General features: G+C 42.2%; 1 protein-coding gene across 4 annotated transcripts in view; it reads right to left on the bottom strand.

Moving 5' to 3' along the window:
- LOC138261395 (transmembrane protein 180-like) overlaps positions 1-21,987 on the bottom strand; it is a 177,041-nt gene that overhangs the window by 106,802 nt on the left and 48,252 nt on the right. The window lies entirely within an intron of this gene.

Raw genomic sequence — 21,987 nt, 5'->3', positions numbered from 1 at the left:
CCATTACTATTGACGTCTACCCTTACAAATTAGCACTTTTACTTGTGCCAATTCTCAAGGCATACATTTACACTACGTACACCCTAGTACCTCCACACTTAACTATACAATATTACCAGTTCTGCCACCCCCTCTCTATTCTATTACTCTTTTTTCGCCTTGTTTCTTAAAGTTCTTGCACACCCCTGTTTCCCTTTTTCCAGAGGTTCTTTTTGTTGGCATTTCTTACATTCTTTGAGGAAAATGCTTTTTTACTGATTTGAAAGTTATTCAGATAGAGTTTTACTAGATTGGGTTTATCAGGCTGGTGTTCCTCATTTTTTGTCTGAAAGATGAGGTGGAGCCATACACCATAATACCAGGACTGTTAGTGTTGTTGTCTCATTGGTACTTGATATTATGTAATGTAAGAAGAGAGTCAGAAACATGATTCCATATGAACAGTGGAAGACAAGCCGTTTCTCAGCTGACCTTTCATAATGTTCTTGCTAGCTTAATCTGTATTGAAAGTTTATAACTTTAAAAGAGTTTTAAACCAGACTAAAGCAAAATCTGAGATTTTAACCAGGCTCCTATAAGGTATTTGAGTAAACCTCCATACCTCATTAGGTAGCCCCAGTAAGAATTTTACAGATTATCAAAAAACATACACATAGACATGTTCTGATATATTTTGGGAGTTTTCCTCGACATTGTGGTCAAACATATGTGAGCTTTGATTATAAAGAGCCTTTTTCAGGCTTTGTGGATGGTATTATTAGCAGCTGAGATCCTCAGATTGGATGGGCTGCTGAAGCTTGTACCCATTTCGTCCTCCCTGGAAAAATTACAGTATTCATTATAGCACCACTCTAGTACTTTTGGGTTCTGTTGAAAGAATATTTTTCCCTTTAGATTCAAAGCTACATATATTGGTAAACTGAAAAGATTTTGAAAAGTAGAGGGCAGGACATCTAAATCTTATTTCATATGTCTTATGACTGCAAAGGTCCCTTCTTTTAAGCCCAGCTTTTAACACTTCAGAAAACTGCTTGAAATGGCTGAACAATGCTTACAATTACATACACCAATGGCATTTCAACTAACTGGCGCAACTGCTCATTAATAAACTGTCTAATAATATAATAGTTTAACTTACAGTTGATTTCTTTTTCATTTCACTGATATATAAAAGACAATACAACATTCACAAATTTACTCGGAGGAAAATGATAATATGTTGCATTATACGGTAAACAAGAACCACAAAATCAAGCACTGTATATATGATTTGCACCTATGTGCAATCGAAATCATAAACAAAGACTGACCATATCCCCATAGGCATCTGACCCAGAAGTATAATTATATGTATCCTCCCTTTCATTAACATAGCCTTACAGCCCGCTGCCGAGGGCTATACCCGTTGTTGAAGGCCCTGAAATGCAGTTATAGGCCTGAGCCATAGGCGAGGGTCTATAACAAGGAGAAGGGCCTTTAACATCAGGTGTAGTCTGAGGAAGAAGGGCTATAAAGATATAGGAACATTGCACCCGCCAGGTGTATAATGTTCTACATCTAAAAGAGAGAAACAGAAAGACAAACATTTGAATATTGGAGTAGGCAGCTTAAACCAATTGTTCGAAATGGGGTCTCTAGTTGGCAGTCAGTCTACACCCTGTCAAAGTAGGGACCCTCACTCTAGTCCAAGTAAGGGAGTCACACACGTAAGATAACTCCTGCTCACCCCCTTGCTACAAGCAGTCAGGCTTATCTCACAGGCAATTGTAAAGTATTTGTGTGTACGTGTGTATACACACACACACACAGAAAACACCACAAAGTACTCAACACCAGTTTATAAATATAGCTAATATTGATCTGAGTGAAACAAGACAAGAACAACAAAAATCTAACATACACAAATAATGTTAGCACTTTTTAAAGGTTAAAAGAGTCTTAGTCCTGAAAAATCAGTGATTGTATCCTTATAACAAACAGCACCTTGGATGCATCAAAAACAAAGATGATGCAGGCTGCAAAGGAGGCGGTGCGTCCGGAAAGCAAACAATGTGTCAGTTATTTTCCCACTGGACAGGTGATTTGTGGATTCTTTTCCCACCAGGTTTGTGATGCGTTGATTGTGTTCCCCCCGGAATGGCGATGCATGGATTCCTTTCTTGTCGAGCTGGCGATGCGTCGATTCCTCACAGCCGTGCAGTGTGAATGAAGAAAATGACGCCCAGGGACGATGCGTGGAAACTCCAGATCCACAGCAACAATGGATCCCCGATGAATCAGGTGATGCATCGATTTTGCAGCTGCGAGACAGGTGGTGTGTCAATTTTTCAGCCGCAGTGCAGACGCTGCATCGATGTTTCTGCTGCCACGGCCTTGGTGCATAGATTTTACTCCAGGTCACCAGCTTCCACTTCCAAGGGCCCAGGCACTGGATTTGGCACTGCTTGGCAAGTCAGGACTCTTAGCAGAAGAGTCGAGGCACTGGCAGATAGTCTTTGATGTCCCTTAGACTTCAACAGGAGGCACGCTCACTTAAAGCCCTTGGAGAGCTTTGGAAAGCAGGATGTAGAAAGCCAAGTCCAGTCCTTTCACTCCCAGAATAGAAGCATCAAGCAGAAGGCCAGCACAGCAAAGCAACAGACAGAGTGGCAGTTCCAGCTCTTCTTCCTGGCAGAATGTCCTTAGTCCCGAAGTGTTCTGAAGTTGTGGGGTCAGCAGTCCAATACTTATACTCATTTCTGCCTTTGAAGTAGGCAAACATCAAAGGGAAGTCTTTGTAGTGCACAAGACCCTGCCTCTCCCAGTTATGGCCCCATACACATTCTAGGGGGTTGGAGACTGCTTTGTGTTAGGGCAGGCACAACCCTATTCAGGTGCAAGTGTCAGCTCTCTCTCCACTCTAGCCCAGGAAGACCCATCAGGATATACAGGACACACTTCCGCTCCCTTTGTATGACTGTCTAGAGTGAATTCACAAACAGCCCAACTGTCAGTCTGACTCAGCTGTGTATTGAGCAGCCAGGTAGGGACACAGAAGGGTTAAGCAAGAACATGTTCACTTTCTAAAAGGGGCATTTTCAAATTTACAATCTAAAAAACGACTTTGCTAAAATATGTTTTTTTAACATTGTGAGTTCAGAGACCCCAAACTCCTAATCTCTATCTGCTGCCAATAAGAAACTGCACTTAAAAGCTATTTCATGGTAATCCCTATGTTAACCTATGGGAGAGACAGGCCTTGCAATAATGAAAACCGCATTTAGCAATATTTAACTATTAGGACATGTACAACACAGCAGTACATGCCCTACCTTTGACATACACTGCACCATGGCCATGGGGCTGCCTTGGGCCTACCTTAGGAGCGGCTTACATGTAGAAAAAGAGAAGGTTTGGGTCTGGCAAGTGGGTACACTTGCCAAGCAGAACTGGCAGTTCACAACTGCACACACAGGCACTGAAATGGCAAACCTGAGACATGTTTACAGGGCTACTCATGTGGGTGGCACAACCAGTGCTGCAGGCCCACTAATAGCATTTGATTTACAGGCCCTGGGCACACACAGTGCACTTTACTCGGGGCTTACTAGTAAATCAAATATGCCAATTATGGAAAACCCAATCACCAATACAATTTAGACAGAGATCACTTGCCCTTTAGCACTGGTCATCAGTGATAGAGTGCCCAGAGTCCTAACTCCAGCAGAAACAAAATTCAGCACAGGATCAAAAATGGGAGGTCAGAAGCCAAAAAGACAGGGGAAACCATGACAGGGACTGACAGGTCTAACACCATTCATTATAATCCTGGAGCCACTCTATTGTCTTCAATAGGTCTCTCAACATTCCCGTGTTCTAATGAATGTTAAAGTTGTCATCTGGTCCACATCTGACAGAAGCAACAAGCTCCTCCAAAACCTAGCCACAACACACTTGGCTATTGCCATAGCTCATGTTACAGTCTTGGCTTGTAAGAAGCACCTGTTTTTAGAATTATCTATCAAGTATACATCAACCGAGGGCCGTTCTTGTAAAAGAATAAGTTACGGAGCCCAACATTTGCGCAGTACCCCAAGGCCTGTGTTAATGAATGTCATCGTGCCGAATACCAAGGCTGCATAGGTTCCATTCCACCTCATTCCTCTTTAATCCACCACAAGACACTCTGGCCCTTTATCTCCCTCTTGTAGGTTTTTTCTATCCCTGCTTTCTCCCCGTTTGACTGTTTTCTCCTCATCCTCCTTCTTACCCGCTTCCACTTTCTCACTATTGCTCTGGGTCAAACTCTGATAAGGAAAATTAAGTGCCAGACCCCAAAAAGAATGTTAGTGGGCTCCATCTGCTAAAAATAAGCACTGACTGAGAGTAAGACATTGTACACCACAAGAAATATGACTGGCCCAAATGGGGAACCTTTGTAGGATTCCCTCATAAAGGACGGAATAAGTGCAATAGACCAATGCTCCTTAAGATGAATGTGTGGCTGCAAAGGGTGTTGCCCCTCTCTTGGTTCAGGAAACAAGCGGCTCCCTAATTTAGGGTGGCCTGTGAAACATTAACCTTTCCTAAGATAGGAAATGTATGCATGTGGCTCCCTGCACAATGGACTGTAGTGTGGAACCAGATAATTAGGTTTGGTAGGGATCCTTGGTCTTGTTAAAATGTCCAGAAACATGTTGGCTTGAAGAGGTGATTCGAAACATAATTGTTGTGATATCACCTCCAGTTGTTTTTAACAATACCTGTGTTCCCCACTAATAAAGTCAAAACGTGTGGGTAATACACAAGGTATTTTTACGAGTCTGGATCCCGTTTTTGATCCAGTAATCACTTATTAAGAACTCCCATCTGCTCGGAAGAGACAGGTGGTCGAGTCCGCCCTGGTGGCACACTAGTAGGTGTGAGGCTTCTTCTTACATAAATGAATAGACCCGTGTGGCCAAGTAAGAGTAGGAACTAACTTTGATACTTGAATTTTTTTTATGAGGGAAACATACAAAGATTTCCCCATTTGGAGCAGTCATATTTCTTGTGGTGTATGCTGAAAGAAGGGGTATTATGGCGGCCTTTTCATTTCCCCTTCATCACAATTTTTGGTGTTAAAACAAATGAGGGTAAAACATCTTTATTTAGGGCAGCAAGAGGGAGATCTTGAATCATACACATGCACTTTGGGGCAGTGCCAAGTCATTTTAGGGACAATGATCAGGCGCAATGGCATCTATTCATATAAAACAAAGACACACATACACACACCACACAAGTTACAGTTAGGACCACTTTTTTTTGGTTCCCTTATAACTGACGCCCTTTGAAGAATCTGCACAAAAAAGGTCTCATAAACCTCAACTACTTCCTGGAAAGTTTCTGAATGATCCGTCAAGCAGGGGCAGAGAAAAAAAAACAGTAAGTTATGATCCAGATGATGATGTTCTTACTGAAAAGGCAGGCTGAGCTCCATTACTCATTCAACAGATCACAACCTGTGTTTGTGTTCCATATCCTGATCATCCTTTCCAGCCCTGGCAGTTTCATGAGCAGGAATTTCTTCTAATAAACAGTGTTCAAACCGGAGCATCCGACAACTAATGGTGGAGAGTATTGTATGACAGACTGACAAATAATGCCAAATTCACAGCAAGCATGCGGCAGACTCTCAGCTGTTGTACGCACAGTCATATTTCTGAGTGCCTTTTTATGCTATGAACTGATGATATCGCACTGGCATTCTGATGGTCACCATTTCCTAAATTCTCCACTTTTTGGAAGAGTGCTATAATATTTAAGTAGATTCTTCTTCCAAACTTCTATACCAAGTGAAAACAGCTTATTTATTTCAGGTTTGCACAGTAACTTTCTTTCATAACTCAAGAGATACTATGATTTAGACTTCCCAGAGGAGCAACCGTAGCTAGTACTCTAGTGTTCAAAGGGACAACCATGGTCATCCATGATTCTCTCCAACTTACACACAGGGTTTGTCAACAGTACTTGTACCTGACCTGGACAGCAGCACACAATGTACATGTTTCAACAGAAGCTCTCCATTGTCCATGTGGCTCACTTTGAGCTACTTACTAATATATAAAGTAAATAAAATAAATAAGAGGAGGACGGGAAATAGAGGCCCATGAGCCAAACTCAAAAGCCTTTTCGGGCTACAGCACAGCAATAATGTTCTTAGTTTCAGGTTTACTCCTACTTTGCATGGAACAATCTGAAATACTGTAGAAGAGAGAATTAACCATGAATAATGTCATGCTAGTCAGCATGTATGCAAAAGTTTTAATAACTTTAACACACATCCTGTTGTCTTTGCCGATAAGGGATTTTGACAAGTAGGAAATTTAGAGCCACATGGAAAGGACTACCAATTTACTGAAGGGCAACATAGGTCCCTTTTGGTTGGGCTTACACCTGTTTCTGTGAAGAATGTAAAATGGTAACTCAAAACCATTTTTCCACTTTTACTAGCAATTTCCATCTTCAAAAATTAGAGATCCTATGCACACCATACATTTAAGGGGATACTAATACTATTGATTAATAATAATTACTTTCATTTTATATCATACAAAACAGGGGAAATCTATAAATACTTCACGGAGGCAGTTGCCCGGTACCAGTTAGGAGAACTACAACCTCTTCTTTTTCACTTACTGATGGACACTTACCATTTTAAATTGATGGTACTCACAAAGTGCTAACTTCTCAGTGTTATCAACTGCAATTTACAGTAACAAAGCTGAGGGGTTTCCTCATTATATCCCGCTGCCTTGCCAGTTGCAAAATTGTTTTTATGGCAGGCTCTGTATGTTGTCAGCAACCCTTGTTTCATTTAGGTGTATTACATGGAATTGCACAGCATCTCGGATGTACTTGCATATCTGTGAGTGCGTAACTGTCTTGAGCAAAACAAGAAACAAGAGTTCGGTATCCTAAAGAAAAAAATGAAGACTCAGTGGGGTCACTTTATGTAAGTGTTTTCCTGCTTTAAATGGCAAGCAACGGGAATGTATTTCCAGGTCAAGAATTTTGCACTAGCCCCATCAATAAAAATGGGTATGAAAGACACCCAGCAGGCACAGTGCAAAACTCCGCACTGCCTGCAAATTTAGGAGATTGGGGATCTTACTAATTTACTGTCCCAAGGGAAACAGAGGGCACAAGATCCCAGGGCATCACGTATATAGGTATATGCAAAGAAATACAGGGAGCCATTACACTGTCCACAGGTCACTACTTCAGGCAATGTTTATAGGGCATTGATCAGTCATAATTGAGTCATTTTGAATATTATTGCTTGTTGAAGGGGAAACCCTTATGAGTCCTTCACGCCTTACCCTGAATCACCCAGATTGTTTACCTAATGTTCTGAGTTATAGATTTACTTGGGTGCAGGACGTCCCATTCAAGAAACTAGAAATAAGCCCTGCACTGAATGTGGCCATACATGATTAGTTCAAACCTTGCTAGTTCAACCTTTGTCTTTATCGCAACTCAAATGTGTTTTAGATTTTTATCGAAAGGTGAATGGAAATGTGGAAGAGACCATCAATTACTTTTGAGAGATGAGTTTCATATGTATATTAAGTACTCATTCAATGTATCATGTAGGTACTAATGCATCATGGGTACAAACACTTGCATACTCACTGAGAGTAATCCCTCATTGCACCACTAGAATGTTAGTTTTTCAAATGTATTTTTGCTGACAAGTTTCCCAGCGAGCAGTGCTTCAAAAGCCAACCATGCTAACTGAAAAAGGCTGTCTTTATTGGGTTGCATCGACTTTCTTGACATGGTCACAGTTTGGGCCTTTTTCCCTAAGCTTTGAAAAACCACTAGTGTGGTGCCATCCCTTATGTGGAGTAGAGGAGGGTGAAGAGGGATACAGAATGTCTATTAATCACATATTTCAATGCGTTTTTTAGTGTAAACGTGAGGAAATAAAATCTTTGACGCATTTAAACATTCTTAAAAGGCTATTAAAGGAAGGAAAACCTCAGGGTAGGAAAAGCTAAAGCCCTCCCTTTTAAAACCTGAATATCAGTTGGGACCAAAGGCGTAATTCACATTGATTAGATTAAGCATGGTAAGTCATTCCTTGCTGTACCTTTCTTTTTTGTAGCGTTTAGAGGTAGAATTGTTAGTAAATCTTAAAAAAAACAATTTTACAAAAATCTCCCAAGAAATGTCCAACTTTGAGGCCATTCCTAGTTCAATAGGTAAGTGGCACACACTTGACGTGTAATTCTTTTTCCCTATATACGGATCATCTTTGTGGGCAAATTATTTTTCATTCTGTTCCTATGTCAATCACCGGTAGGGACACAATTACGATATAATGGACAGATTGCATGGAAACTATTGGAAGAGACAAATTATAGAAACTGTGTGTCATTTTAATAAGAGGAAAGCACAGTGCATAGTAACATATTAAAATACTGAGGTACATTGACAGGATTAAGTTTGAGATACACACACTTCCACAATATATTATTCCATTTTTTTATAATCATGATTTCAAGATAAAGGACCATAGAGTAACTATGACTTACCATGGATTCACTACCATTACTTTGAAAAGTACAATTAGCACAATTGGCATTAGTTACACATACCATTAATTCGACCATAGCAAATGACTCTAGGCTGTTAAGGTAGTATTTACGAAGTTTACAATTTTAATTTAAAAGTAAAAACAAACTAAAAGGATTAAAAGATATACTGTAAAAAAAATAGTTATGTTAAAGGAGAACAATTGAAAAGATCTGGGAAAAGTTTGGGATGATTTACCTGCTATTATTAATTCGAAATATAAATATATATTCATTAAATCAAATAATTAATTAGCATAATAATCGCATTCATGTAAGGTCAGGATTGCTGTGTTTTTTTTAATTTACTTTTTAAGTAAATGTTTACTGTTTTTTAGAGTAGGATACGTGTTAGTGAACCCTTCTCTAATTTATCCCCTATTAATAGAACTATGTATTTAGCATTTGTTGCTGTCCTATTGTTAATTTATTCAAGCTGAATTGTATAGAGATATTGTAATTTCATATTTAACACATCTGATAAAGACTTCTAGATTCCTTACCTTAGAATTTTCCCCAGGTGTCACACTGGATCTGGAATTTTTTCTTCAACAGTACCATGCACACCGGTAGGTGGCGTCGTTCACACCAGAGGTGATGTGTGCAGTACCTAGTAAGTGCCACCCCAGTGTGCTGACATCAGATATTTTCTTTCCATGTCAGTCACTGCAAATCCAGAGAGCCCTACCCCCAATCATTTTTTTGACTGACCTTGTTTCAACTTTTTGTCAATGTTTTTTGAGATTTTTCTCCTGCTGTGGCAGAGATTGTCCAATAGAAACGCTGGTGTCAAGCCCTGCAGTGGCTGTCACCAGCAGATGTTGGGGACGGACCCAATCTTAACTGCCTCTGGTGTCTTGAGTGTGACCATGAAACGAAGACCTGCTTCAACTGCCTCACCATGCACCCCAAGGCCTCAAGCTCCTTGACCCTCAACATGCCACGCTGCAACAGTCTCGATCCCGGTTGAGAGAGAGGTCCCGGGATCGGTCGCGGAGCCATAGAGCTTCTTCACAGTTAAAGTCGTCCAGATAAGTCCCACAAAAGAAAAGGAGAGTAAGAATTCGAAGAGGTCTTCGACTTCACCCCGTCTATCACAGTCATTCAACAAGACGAGGGAGAGTCATTATGCAAGACCTTGCTCTGAGATTGAGCCTGCGCCAAAGCAACGTCTGCCCAACTCTGCAAATTTTATGAGACCATGCATCTTATATGTGGGCGACCAGTCCCCGCTGGTGCGTCTTCGAGCCCTGTGGGTTTGGAGGGGCCCCACTGGTTCCCTGTCAACAGGTCCTCCCTTTGGACCAGTCAGGCCCGCTGGATCCACAGATGGATCTAGACCAGTACCGGACATACCCCCTCTCCTTCCTTGGCACCAGTCCCACTGTCGATGGTACCAGCACCCTCCAGCTGTGCAATCCCCATTCTTATCCCCAACCCAACACAAAGTCAAATGGGCATCATCCAACGTGAGCCCTATCCCTATGGGTTAAGACTCAGGGAAGATTAGGAGTGGCCACTGGACACAGAAGAACTCCAGCCCCTAGAACCTGACATGGAATAGTGTGAGGAATTGGCGGATGCCAGTGGACTGGACAGCTCTACAGATACTGGCCTCCAATCTTCTTTAGTTCATCCTCCAAACATCATGGGCACCCAGGGTGTGGCAGGTTCCGTCATGATTGGCACCGCTGAGGGTTAATAATAGAAGACTGCTGTTCTCCAGATTGTAATGACCGGCTACTCTCTCGCATTCATAAATACCCCTCAATCCATGCCATGTTCTCACGACAGGCTGATGGAGGACCATCTTGCATTACTTCACCAGGAAGTAGCAGCTCTCTTGGCTAAACGAGCTATAGAGAGGGTGCCAGCATCAGAAGTAGGTTGTGGTTGCTATTCTCACTACTGTCTGGTGCCCACCAAGGAAGAAGACCTTCATCCTGTCTTAGACCTGCACCATTTCAATTTCTTTCTGAAAAAGGAGAAAATGCTCACACTCGCTTAAGTCCTGTCTGCCCTGGACACGGGAGACTGGATGGTAGCAGGATGCATACTTCCACTTCCCCGTCCTGCCTGCGCACAGACGTTATCTGCGGTTCTCAGTAGGTCAAGAGCACTTTCTGTTCACCATGCTCCCCGTTGGCCTTACCACCACCCCAGCGGTCTTAACGAAGGTGATGGGGGTGGCTGCAGCTCATTTGTGGAGATCAAGGTTGTCAGTCTTTTCTCATCTCAACAATTGGCTGCTGAAGGTGGGTTAATCCCGGCAGTCATCTCTCTCCTCTAGACTATGGCAGACCTCCTGCACTCGCTGGGTTTCACTGTCAATGTGCTAAAGTCACACATGACTCAGTCGCTCCCTTTCATCAGAGGTGTTCTGGACACAGTGCGGTATTGGGCTTATCCTCCCGAATGCCAAGTCCAGGATATACAAGCTATGATACAGTTGTTTCAGCTTTCATCTGGGGTTGCGGTGAAACTGACTTTGATGCTGCTGGGCCTCATGATCTTCTGCATCCTGCTTGTGACACATGCCTGCTGGCATATGCGGGTTCTGCAGTGGGACCTGAATTTCAGTTGGCCCAGCATCAGGGCAACCTCTCTGGCATGGTCCAGATCTTGGAGGGCACTACTGAAGACCTGTAGTGGTAGTTAACGAACCGCGATTGGGTCTGCGGCTGACCTCTCTCCTTTCCCCCCTCTCTTCCCCAACGAGATCGGACAGTAGTGATAGAATGCATTACTCCTGCGATGGGATGGCTATCTGGGAGAGGTGGAGATCAGAGGACTCTGGTCTCCAGCAGAATCCGGATTCCACATCAACGTTTTGGAGCTCTGAGTGATCCAGCTGGCATTGAAAGCCTTTCTACCCTCCATCAGGGGAAAGCTAGTGCACGTGTCACAGACAACACCACCACCATGTGGTACTGCAACAAACAGGGAAGTATGGGGTTGTGGACCATTTTTCAAGAGGCCCTGTGCCTCTGGACATGGCTGGAACATCAGGGCATATCACTGGCGGTTCAACACTTGGCGGGATCTCTGAACGCAAAGATAGACAAACTCAGCCCAATATATCTTGCGGATCACTAATGGCATCTCCAGCCAGAGGTGGTGCAAGGTCTCTTTCAGGAGTGGGGAGAGCTTTGGTTACATATATTCACCACCTCCAAAAATGTGTAATGTCAGCAGTTCTGGAGTTTCCAAGGCGGCTCTAGCTTGGAGACGTTTCTCATCTTGAGTGGAGCTCAGACCTCCTGTATGCCTTTCCGCTCCTACCAATCCTGCCCAGAGTTCTCAAGAAAGTCAGGAAAGGCCGGGCCCAAGACATCCTTGTGCAGTCATACTGGGTTGGGAAAGTCTAGTATCTCGAGCTGCTGAGCATGGCCATCTGTCCTCTGATCAGGCTGCCCCTTCAGGAAGATTTTCTGTCTCAGTAGCAGAAGAGGGTTCTCCACCCAAACCTGTCCACCCCACTACCTTCATGTGTGGAGATTTGGTGGCAACAGTTTACAGCATTTGACCATCCACCCAAAGTCTGCAATGTTAGTTTGGCAGCTCAGTGCCCCTCTACCAAGATGGTACACACCTGCTGTTGGTAGAAATTTGTGGAATGGTGTGCTCAGCAACAGGTGATCTCTTCTGTTTTCCTCTCTGTTCTTCACCTAGACCAGCAGCGCTATGCATTGGGCACCCATAAAACATTCTCTCTCTGCTATCTCTGCTATTCCACGGCTGCTAGATCAACCTTCTCTTTTCAAGACCCCTTTTGTACATAGGCGCCTTAAACGTTTGCAACACGTTTCCCCCAGCTCCCTTTGTTATGCCTCAATGGGACCTAAATCTGATTCTTACTTTCCTAATGTGTATTGCCTTTGAGTCTCTTCATTCTTGTACTCTTTGGCTTCTCCCATCATCTCTGATGGCAATTACATCTGCCCAAAGGGCCAGTAAGCTACTGGGTCTGTCCTTCCAACCTCCCTACATATCACTTTCCCCCAACAAACTGGTCCTTTTGACTCAAGCATCCTTCTTGCCTATGGTAGTCACTGAGTTCCATGTATGCCAGTCCACCACCTTGTCTACCTTTTACACTCCGCCACATCCCTTCAAGGAAGAGAAGAGACTCCAGCACATGGACCCAAAAAGAGCATTGTCGTTCTACCTTGATTGCACAACACTGTTCCAGGTTCACGATCAACTCTTTGCGGGGTATGTCAATGCAAGAACGGAAAGGCTGAGCAGAAACGAACCATCTCCCGATAGACTGTGCTTTGCATTAAAATCTGCTATTCACTGATCAAAAAGCAACCCCCTGAGGGTTTGCATGCTCACTCCCCAGAGCCAAGGCTGTAACCACTGCGTTAGCACCCAGACTTCCGGTCCTGGACATCTGGCAGGCAGCTACGTAGGCATCTCTGAACACATTTACCAAACACTACTCCCTGGACAGTCCGGTCCGTAGGGATGTGCAGTTTCCCCGTTCGGTCCTGCAGGACTTTTTGGTCTAAAATCTGTTGCACAGACCCACCACCGCGGAGGTATTGCTTGGGTATATATTTTGAGGTAGGGAATCTCTGGCTATAAGTGTCTATCAGATGAAGAAGTTACATATGTTTAGTAGCGCCTTATCTGGTAGAGACTCCATCTAGCCGCATATTCCTTACCTACCCACCCATCTGCTGCGCAAACAGATTTCTAGGGGCAGGGCTGTTTCCCTTTCAGGGTCCTAGTTTTCATCAAGTGTGGTCCGTGTTCTTTTTGGCTTTGTGCTCCTGGCATGGAAAGTTCCAAAAAGAAACTGATGTCATCGCTGGTGTGGCACCTAGATAGGCACTGCAGATGTCACTTCCGGGTCGGACGACGTGGACAGTGCTATGTGAAGCTGAATGGCACCACCTACCAACACGCAGGGGTGCGGCTCAAGAAACATTTCTGGATACAGATTGATGCCTGGGAAAAATTCTAAGGTAAGGGATCTGCGGCTAGATAGTCTCTACCAGATAAGGCATTACCGAAGGTAAGTAACTTGTTCTTTATGACTCTTCAGTTTTTGACTGAAATTTTAACTGAAAATAATTTAATTAATATCTCTGTAATAATTCTTGAACATTTCTTAGGGGTACCCTATTGTTTTCACTTAATTAAATTTAGCAATATATTATTCACTACTCAAAATTCTTTATTGTTAAGTTTTCCGTTATGTGTACATTTAAGTTTACGAATAATATTTGGGTTAGCTTTAAGGTAATTTTACAGTTCATTTTAGGGTTACAGGTAATATAAGTCTGAAAGTGAAGTGGTTTGGGTAAGAATTTAGAAAAAGGTTTAGAAGTGAAGCTAGGTGGAAGCGATAGGGACATATTAATGGAAATTGTATTGTTAAGGATAGGAGGATGAAGAAATGAAGTAAAGGGGACATGGAGAGTTGTGCACGCTGTCTAAATGTATTCTGCCTAATGTTACATAGAATTAATGCATCACGATCTCAGGCAAGTGTCCTTGATTCCTTTTGCTGCTAAAGAAGGGGTGCTGGTACAAGTTTCTCAACTCTTTAACACATCAGCCTTCGGTTTATTCATGCAAACATGAATGAATAGTACTGCTTTCATGCAAGGATAGCCAACAACAACTGTGTCTGCAATATATTTGTGGTTTTACATCAGCCCACTGGAGACCAAAGATAAGGATGGCAAATTATCTCTCAGTCATAATGAGGTAATTCTGCAGTGGCAGTGACTTTTGTATGAAAAGGACCTGATTAAATATGTAGTACGCTAACTTTAAAATGTCAGATATTAACAAACAATTGTATCAACAGGCATCCTAGTTCTTCCCCTCCGATAAGATGAGTTATTCACCAAGCACATCTAGTGACAGAAATGGGCAGCAAGTTTAGAAACTGTTGAAGAAAGTCAAGAGCTCTGATACTGACACTGAGGCAAGGCATTTAGGGCCATATGTACGAACACATTTTCCCATAGACACAGAATGGGTAAAACCCTTTGCTACATCTGGCCCCTAATGTTGAAAGGAATGAACTAAGGCGATGTAGGGTGATAGAAGGGTGACATATACATTACATGATAGGAGCATTTTAAAGTGGAAGAAAGCATAGCAAGTAATAACTGCAGCCATCAACCCTCCCTAAGCAAGGGGTTTAGAGACAAATAGATCAAATTAATTCAAAAAGTCCTGAAACAGACATAGGGGAAGAACAGTACTGAGAAAATAATATCACGCTGAAGCCCATGTAGAATTTGGGAGGTAAATATAGATGGGCAATGATCAGATTAGATTGGCTGCACTGTCCTAATCTGCCTTAACATTTATGTTTTTAGTACATTGCTACAGAGCAACATGTATAATCACACCTGTAAAATGCTCCCATTCGGTGACTAATTAATGATGCCAGGTACTTCTAGGGAATGTGCAGCCTCAAATAGCAACAAAAGTATAACATTCACAGACTGATGAACAAAGTTGGATCAGTGTCTGTATCTGTGCAGAATTCCAAATGTGTAATGAATTCTGAAAATATTTATTAAATTAAAAAGTGGATAGTGTATTGATTCTTTTGACTTATTAACTGAAGCTCACTTTTTGTGCCAGTGCCCACTTACCAAGGAACTCCAGATTCTTTCTAATTGTGTATTTTCTCTCTCCTCTACATTATGTTCAGTGCTTGTGAAAAATCCTCATCTCCCCCAGCAACAGAAGCACGGATAGCACTTACCACTGTTCCACAAGTCCTTCCTCAACAGAAAAGCTTACACCACTAGATCTTTGATTATACAGCCATTTAATTCTTGTCAACAACTGATAAAATGAATTGCCGAAGAATATATTTCCTCTTGATGTGGGCCTTTTAAGGAAAAAGACAATGTGCCCACAAACAAATGTGTTGGTAATACAACAGCTTACTTGAAATTCTTATCCAGAAACAAATAACACTCTTTAAATTAATTAGATTACATATTCCTAACCAGAAAGCTTATCCCTTACTTATTTCAATTATTTTATGTGTGAGTGTGGAACTAATGCTTGATACTGGGTGCGCATAACAGAATACCTGGCAAGTTTTTACTTGGATAACAACATTCTGCAGAAACAAGATCTGTGATTAACAGCAACTGCACTTAGTAGGGTGGGGCGCCATAGCTGTCACACTGTATCATGCTATGGTGTGACTTGATCTGCTATGGAAGTTTCTTTTACTTTCACGCTAATGCCGAAAGTGCAATGAGAAATGTGTTAGTAAGGGAAAGTAAACTACCTGCCTTTTTGCCTCTGGCTACAATTATTAGCATGTTTGCACTCCTATCCAATTTAGCTGTTTTTGCTGTGATGCCTGTCCCTGGGGTACTACACCTTTGCGACATTTCTTTGTAACGGAGACACCCAGGAATTAAGTCTTATATTGCTTCGGGGCTTAGGTATGGCTTCTTCTAAGCAAACATGCAGACAGAGTGTGAAATATGTTGGGCATGTGGCTAGTGAAAAATACTGTATAACGTAAGGAACCAAGAATGGTGTTATGTCTTCTGGGAGGAGAGACAATTCCCACATAGAAGTAGACTTTTTGAAGCTACACTGGCATCATTGATGGTTTTCAGAGTCAGCAACTTTCTATATGTGGGGAAATATCACGAGGTAAATACTTCTCTGTAAACTTCAAGCTTATGCTGGTATCTCTTATCAAAAGATGGAAGCTCACTTAGAGAACTCTGTGGAGATCAAAGGAAGCAGAGAACAAGGGAAATTGGTCTCAGAACACTTGTGGAAGCAAGTCTGGAACTTATAAGATAGAGACCTTAGATAATTTAAAGCATTGCTTGCCTGAGTTAAATACACAGTGATACTGATTCTCAGTACATAAAGTGTCTTGCTTAGGCTGTGACAAAAAAGGACTGTAAACTTGAATCTAAAAGGCTTCTATCGTAGTGTTAATGATAGTAAAGGTCGCATTATCAAGCGATAATTGCCTGCCACTAGAGTAATGTGTCTCATGTAGAGGGAGCATTACATGACTTAAGAAAAGATATCTCATTGATAATAACCTCTAGTTGCTAATCACATACGCAGCATGGGGTCTAATAAGATGTTTTTAGTTTTGGGTTTAAAAAAGCTAATAAACCAAATTGTTTCCTAATGTATGTGTTAAACTGTCGTGGATGGGTGTGGTGAGCCATCATCATGTGAACCCATGAGAAGAGTTATTCATGAAAGTTGTGGAAGAGACATTATGATTGGCTTAGGGAGAATAATGACATCACAGGATTCAAAGTTAAAGAAATAAGGACCATACTGGCAGTTCCTTTTTCCTCTCCCTCTATCCAAAGCTGTAATGTTTACTTGCCTTATACCAATTGTGTCATAGCCATACTCTCTCCTTTGCCCACCCTATCCCTTATCTTGGCAACCGCCTTCCTAAAATACTGTCTATTCCATCCTGACCTACACACTCTGTAACCCCCATCATTCTGTCGTCTCACTTTAACCTCACTATCCGTCACTCTGCCCTTCATTAGTATTCCCTCTCTCTCTTCTACCTACATGTTCTTCACCTATAAATACTACCAGCCCTTCTGCCTTGTCTTCTTGTCCCTCTCTTTAACCATGTCCCCCGACCCAATAACCAGCATAAAAAATAGATGACATCCGTCTTGTTTCTCTCAGAGCATGCCTAGTTCACCAAGGCTTTCCCTTCTGCCATTCATCTACTTAATCTTAAACATCTACCACTCCCCTCCTCCACTCCACAACCCAAACAACCTATCTTCCCCTCTCTAGTAACAATCTATTAACCACCCACTCCTCTATCTCCTCATCAGTACTTATTTGCCTCACTATCAACTACTACCTACCCCCAAAACACTGCTCCATTGTTCTCCCAAGTAGATTGACCAACCTTTCTATGTGTCCTCCTCACATCCTCTCATCTTAAAAAGAGAAGTCACCAGTTTCTACCTTTCGTTCTTGGAATTCCCCTCCTTAGAATTACAGAAATCACCCACCCCAAAGTAACTATAAAGTTTCCTTTTACTGAGATCCTCTGTAGTATGTCATGGCTGAGCCACAATTCCACCTAAATTAAGGTTTCTGCATGAGCATGCTAGGGCATGAGAAAGCTGGGATATTTGTCTGTGGGGTTCATGGATGCATGTAGCCCTTACAGTTTTACAGTGCTCCATAGAATTAATTGGTAGCCTAAGCTGCTGTCTCATCATCTCACTGCATGCCCCACTGTATGTCTCCTCGGATTCCTACACCCAGAATTCTTTGTAAAGACAAGTGACTTGAATGCATATCCAAAGGAAAGAAGCAGGAATGATCCTTTGTTGTAGTAGGCATGAAGTAAGTTCCAGGAGTTGAGCATGGGCCTAACAAAAGCAAAAACCAGAGCAATGAAGAGGGTAAGGTTATGGCCAAGGATGCACACCTTATACAAAAGACATAGGCTGCCTACCCATTCCACAAATAGTGTGTTATGTTCTGTTGGAAGCAGAAGACACTGGTAACATCACCTGTTGGCCACACAGTAATGAGAAACCAAAACACAACTAAGAGTCACAGCTCATCCTTAGCTGGTTATTGTGTAGCTGTGGTATACCTGAAAAGAAAACGGACTTTTTCAGAATTGAACACCATCCTAAAGTTTATGGATAACTTTGTATCTAGGTGGACAGTTGGATTCAAGACACAGCCTCAAGATTGATTATAGGCTGAGCCATTTGCCTTATCCATGGTTCATCTTTTACTTAAGTAGCTCAACATACCTTTGTAGATGAAGTTGCGAACAAGAGGTTGTGCAGTCTCCCTTTATGTAGGATGGACTACACCCTCAGGACTGACAGCAAGCTCTTAACTTAGTCCACCTGAAGAAAGAGGTAGACTGCCTGGAACACTAATAACTGCCTTTGAAAATCCAGAGTATGAGGTACTTAAAACCACTGTCAAACTAAAACTGAAGTCTTTGTCGTGCTTACCAGCCTACCACGAAGATGCTGCTCTTCTTGTATTATGTGCTCAAGGTCAAATATTGTTGCAGGTGTGCAGCCTCTACCATCAGCATCATTGATCCTTGGTGACTTGTCACCAGCTATGAGCCACTACACCTATAGTCCAGGACTTCAAGCATTTTGCTCAACAAAGAGAATGATTGCAGGCGCGAGGTGTGTGTCACTGTCACCCTGTCTGAAGGCTCATTCTTCTGGTGGTGAGGGACCTGCTGTGAGCTACTGCACCTATCCTAAAGCAGGAAGCGTCGACCCATTAATCTCCTCCAGAGGATAAAAGGGGCTAGAGAAACATCTCTTTTGACCATAGCCCTGTGATGAATGCTAACTCCAGCGATGCAGCAGTGAACAGCATTCTGCAGACCACCAGCACCCGTTCTACGAGTGGCCTAAACAAGAATAAGTGATCGATTCAGCCATGAACATCATCCACCATCTCATAGCATTCACCAGGGGTGTATCTTCAGGGGGTATAACCCTGAAACTTGAAACCAAGGGCATAGCTTCAGAGGGGTGTCTGGGTTGTTACACCCAACTAATACATGTATTTTCTGATAAACAGTTGGGTTAAGGTGCTTTTAGTCGGGATGGGAGCCTCTGCCGGATTTCACTAGGAGTTTTTACACACACACACACACACACAGACAAAAACGCACACAAACTCTCATTCTCTCTTTTTGAAAGTCCTCAAAAATGTTGGTTATTTTACAAAGTATTGCCTTTTCTCTCACTTAGTACTTCCATAGACCTACTAATCCGCATTCCCCTCCCTTTTCACTGCCCCTTAAGGCCCATCTCATGCATTTGTTGATTGTTGGAAAATCAGAAGTTCAAACTCCCCCCACCAAAAAAAAATCTTACTGATCAAGCTATGCCCCTGGCTTTCCCATCGTCACTCTTGAAGCACACAGTGATTTCAGCCTTCCCCGCTTTGTCCAGACAATTCAGTAGACCTGCTAGTGGCTCAAGACAAGCAGAAGGGAGAGGATGTGGCATAACAGCCTGAGCTGCTGACTTTGGAGCTGAGGGAATCAGGTTCGAGTCTCAGCATCAGCTCAACAACCTGTGATTCTGGGCAAATCACTTAATCTCCCCATACCTTCAATTCAGCACTTTAAGACCCCCACAGGTGATTTGCTGTGCTTTACAAATCCTGGATTTATTATTTTATTTTTTTAATGACAGCCACTCCAGAATAGAAAGAGGAGTTTGACAGCAGACAATGTATTTAGCCATGGTCTTGTGCAAATCATGACTGTATCATTTGTTAGCTGCAGGCTTTCTCTCTTCAAAGCACGGGCGAGTTACAGTGTAATGCAATACATACTCTGAAGTATTATCAATGCCATAAAACCTAAAGTGAAACATCCATTATCATAAAATAAATAAAAGCTTTATGTCGTTGGCTTTAAAGAATGACAGTGCTGAACAAGGTATTTATTGTCAGCTATGACATATACTGTCTGAAGTAGATGTTCTCCTCCATTACACCACTAAGCAGTGTGGTTTGACTGGTCAGCTCCTTCATTTCCTGAATGACAAAGCCTAAAGACGACTTACTTAGTTATTCATTGTGCTCACAATAGTACCTGGCTCCTGGGTTTCCACAGGCAGCAGCAAGTGTTGTAATATCTAACTCCTTGCAACAAGCAAACCCCAAAGAACTGGCCTGATAGAGAGATGTCAGGAAAGACACATGAGCCCAGAAGCGGCAAAAGCCTGGATATCTGGGCCAATAAATTCCTGACACTGCAAAAAGGTGCAACTGTATGATAATGCTGAGGAGGCAGAGAAACATGGTTACATGAAGTCGCAGATCACATTAAATACAGGGCTGGGATGAAACAGAGCTGTGAGGACCACCAACATGGGAAACAGTGGTTTGGGAATATGAGTATAGAAAACCTTGGTCAATACAATAAAGACAACAGATGCATGGAGATCCACAACATAGAATCATATCTACAAAAACGACAAATGTTCCTTAAATTTGGCTTAAAATAACAGAGAGCCGTGGCAAATCTATGATGAGCTACAAGGACTGCTAAATCATCTGGATCCCAGAAAACAGGGTTAAATGAAGGCACATGAGACTCAATTCAGGAAAGTAGGGAACAAACCAGGGAGGATTCAGCAAGACCAGACTCTCAAACAATATGAAATGATTCACAAATACTGCACTGCATGTTCTCTGTCACAGAACCATCTATGTTGTATAAACGGGTACCAGTCTGGTCAACCAAACAGAGCACCACTGTGACTCCTAGAGCATCAGACAACCATGCCACAGCTAAAACAGTTTAGGTGTACGGTCCTGCAACCCTCCGCGCCCTTATCTGTACGGCCTGCAGGGAAAATCCCAGGACATAGGTAATTTTCACACTGGTTACGTGGAAGGTTCTACAATTCTCCCCATAATCCCTAAAATACCAACAAAAAGAAAACCGCCAAACTATATTACAATAACATAACATCATATTTAGGAGGTGAGAAGATCAAAAATACAAAAGAGGGGGGATATGGGAATCTCACAGTGAGATGACTGGAGAAAGACAGAGGCAAAATTGTATTGGTACTAATTTAATAGTTTATTTGTGCTTGTCTTTGGGTGCACATAATAGTTTAACAAGGCTTGACTTTAGGCGCGCACGTGCGTCAGGTTCCTTGTTAAAACAGGCCTGAGACAGCTCTGCTTCTTTTAGGTGATGAGATTATATTCAATTAGTAATTTGATGTCAGGAATAGAGGGCCAATATATTTACTTACTCACGATGCCCGAAAGAGGCAGCAGCACAGTCTGTGTGAAGATCAAGAGTTAGAAAAAAAACTCGGGAGAAAGGAAATGGATGATGAGAACTAGACGCTGTATCTAATCAAACAAGATACAGCATTTTAGAGTGAAGGGTTAATGGTATAATTGCAATGAAGGCAACGACATTTTAAGGATTTCTGGATTAAGCTACATGCATTAGGATAAAACATCAATAGGCATAGCTTTCTGTTACAGTGAAATACAAAATTGTATTTTATTTTCACAATAAGAGGGCCTAAGCCTTTATATATTTGAGCATTTGAACTGGAAGATTGCAACTGTCAGATTTTTGTCGACATCCCATTCTGTACCACGCCTCTGTACCCAGAGATGAAAAGGCCATATGCCTGTCCAAGAGACATTTTAAAATGATCTTGAAGCATTAAACAGTAGATAGGGAGTGTTTGTCGGGTGACGTGTATACAAAACACAATCAAAGTTATTGCAGCTCACTGCTTAGACTGTTATTGCAGCTCACCACAGTGATCCCGATTACAAGTAGGCCAAAGAAGTAGGAGCTATTTTTTGTACCCAATAAAATGCGATGCAATGG

Source organism: Pleurodeles waltl, chromosome 10 (genome assembly GCF_031143425.1).
Source record: "Pleurodeles waltl isolate 20211129_DDA chromosome 10, aPleWal1.hap1.20221129, whole genome shotgun sequence".
NCBI classification, from domain to species: Eukaryota; Metazoa; Chordata; class Amphibia; order Caudata; family Salamandridae; genus Pleurodeles; species Pleurodeles waltl.
The sequence above is the reverse complement of the archived record's forward strand: the minus strand, read 5'-3'. Positions and strand labels throughout refer to the sequence as shown.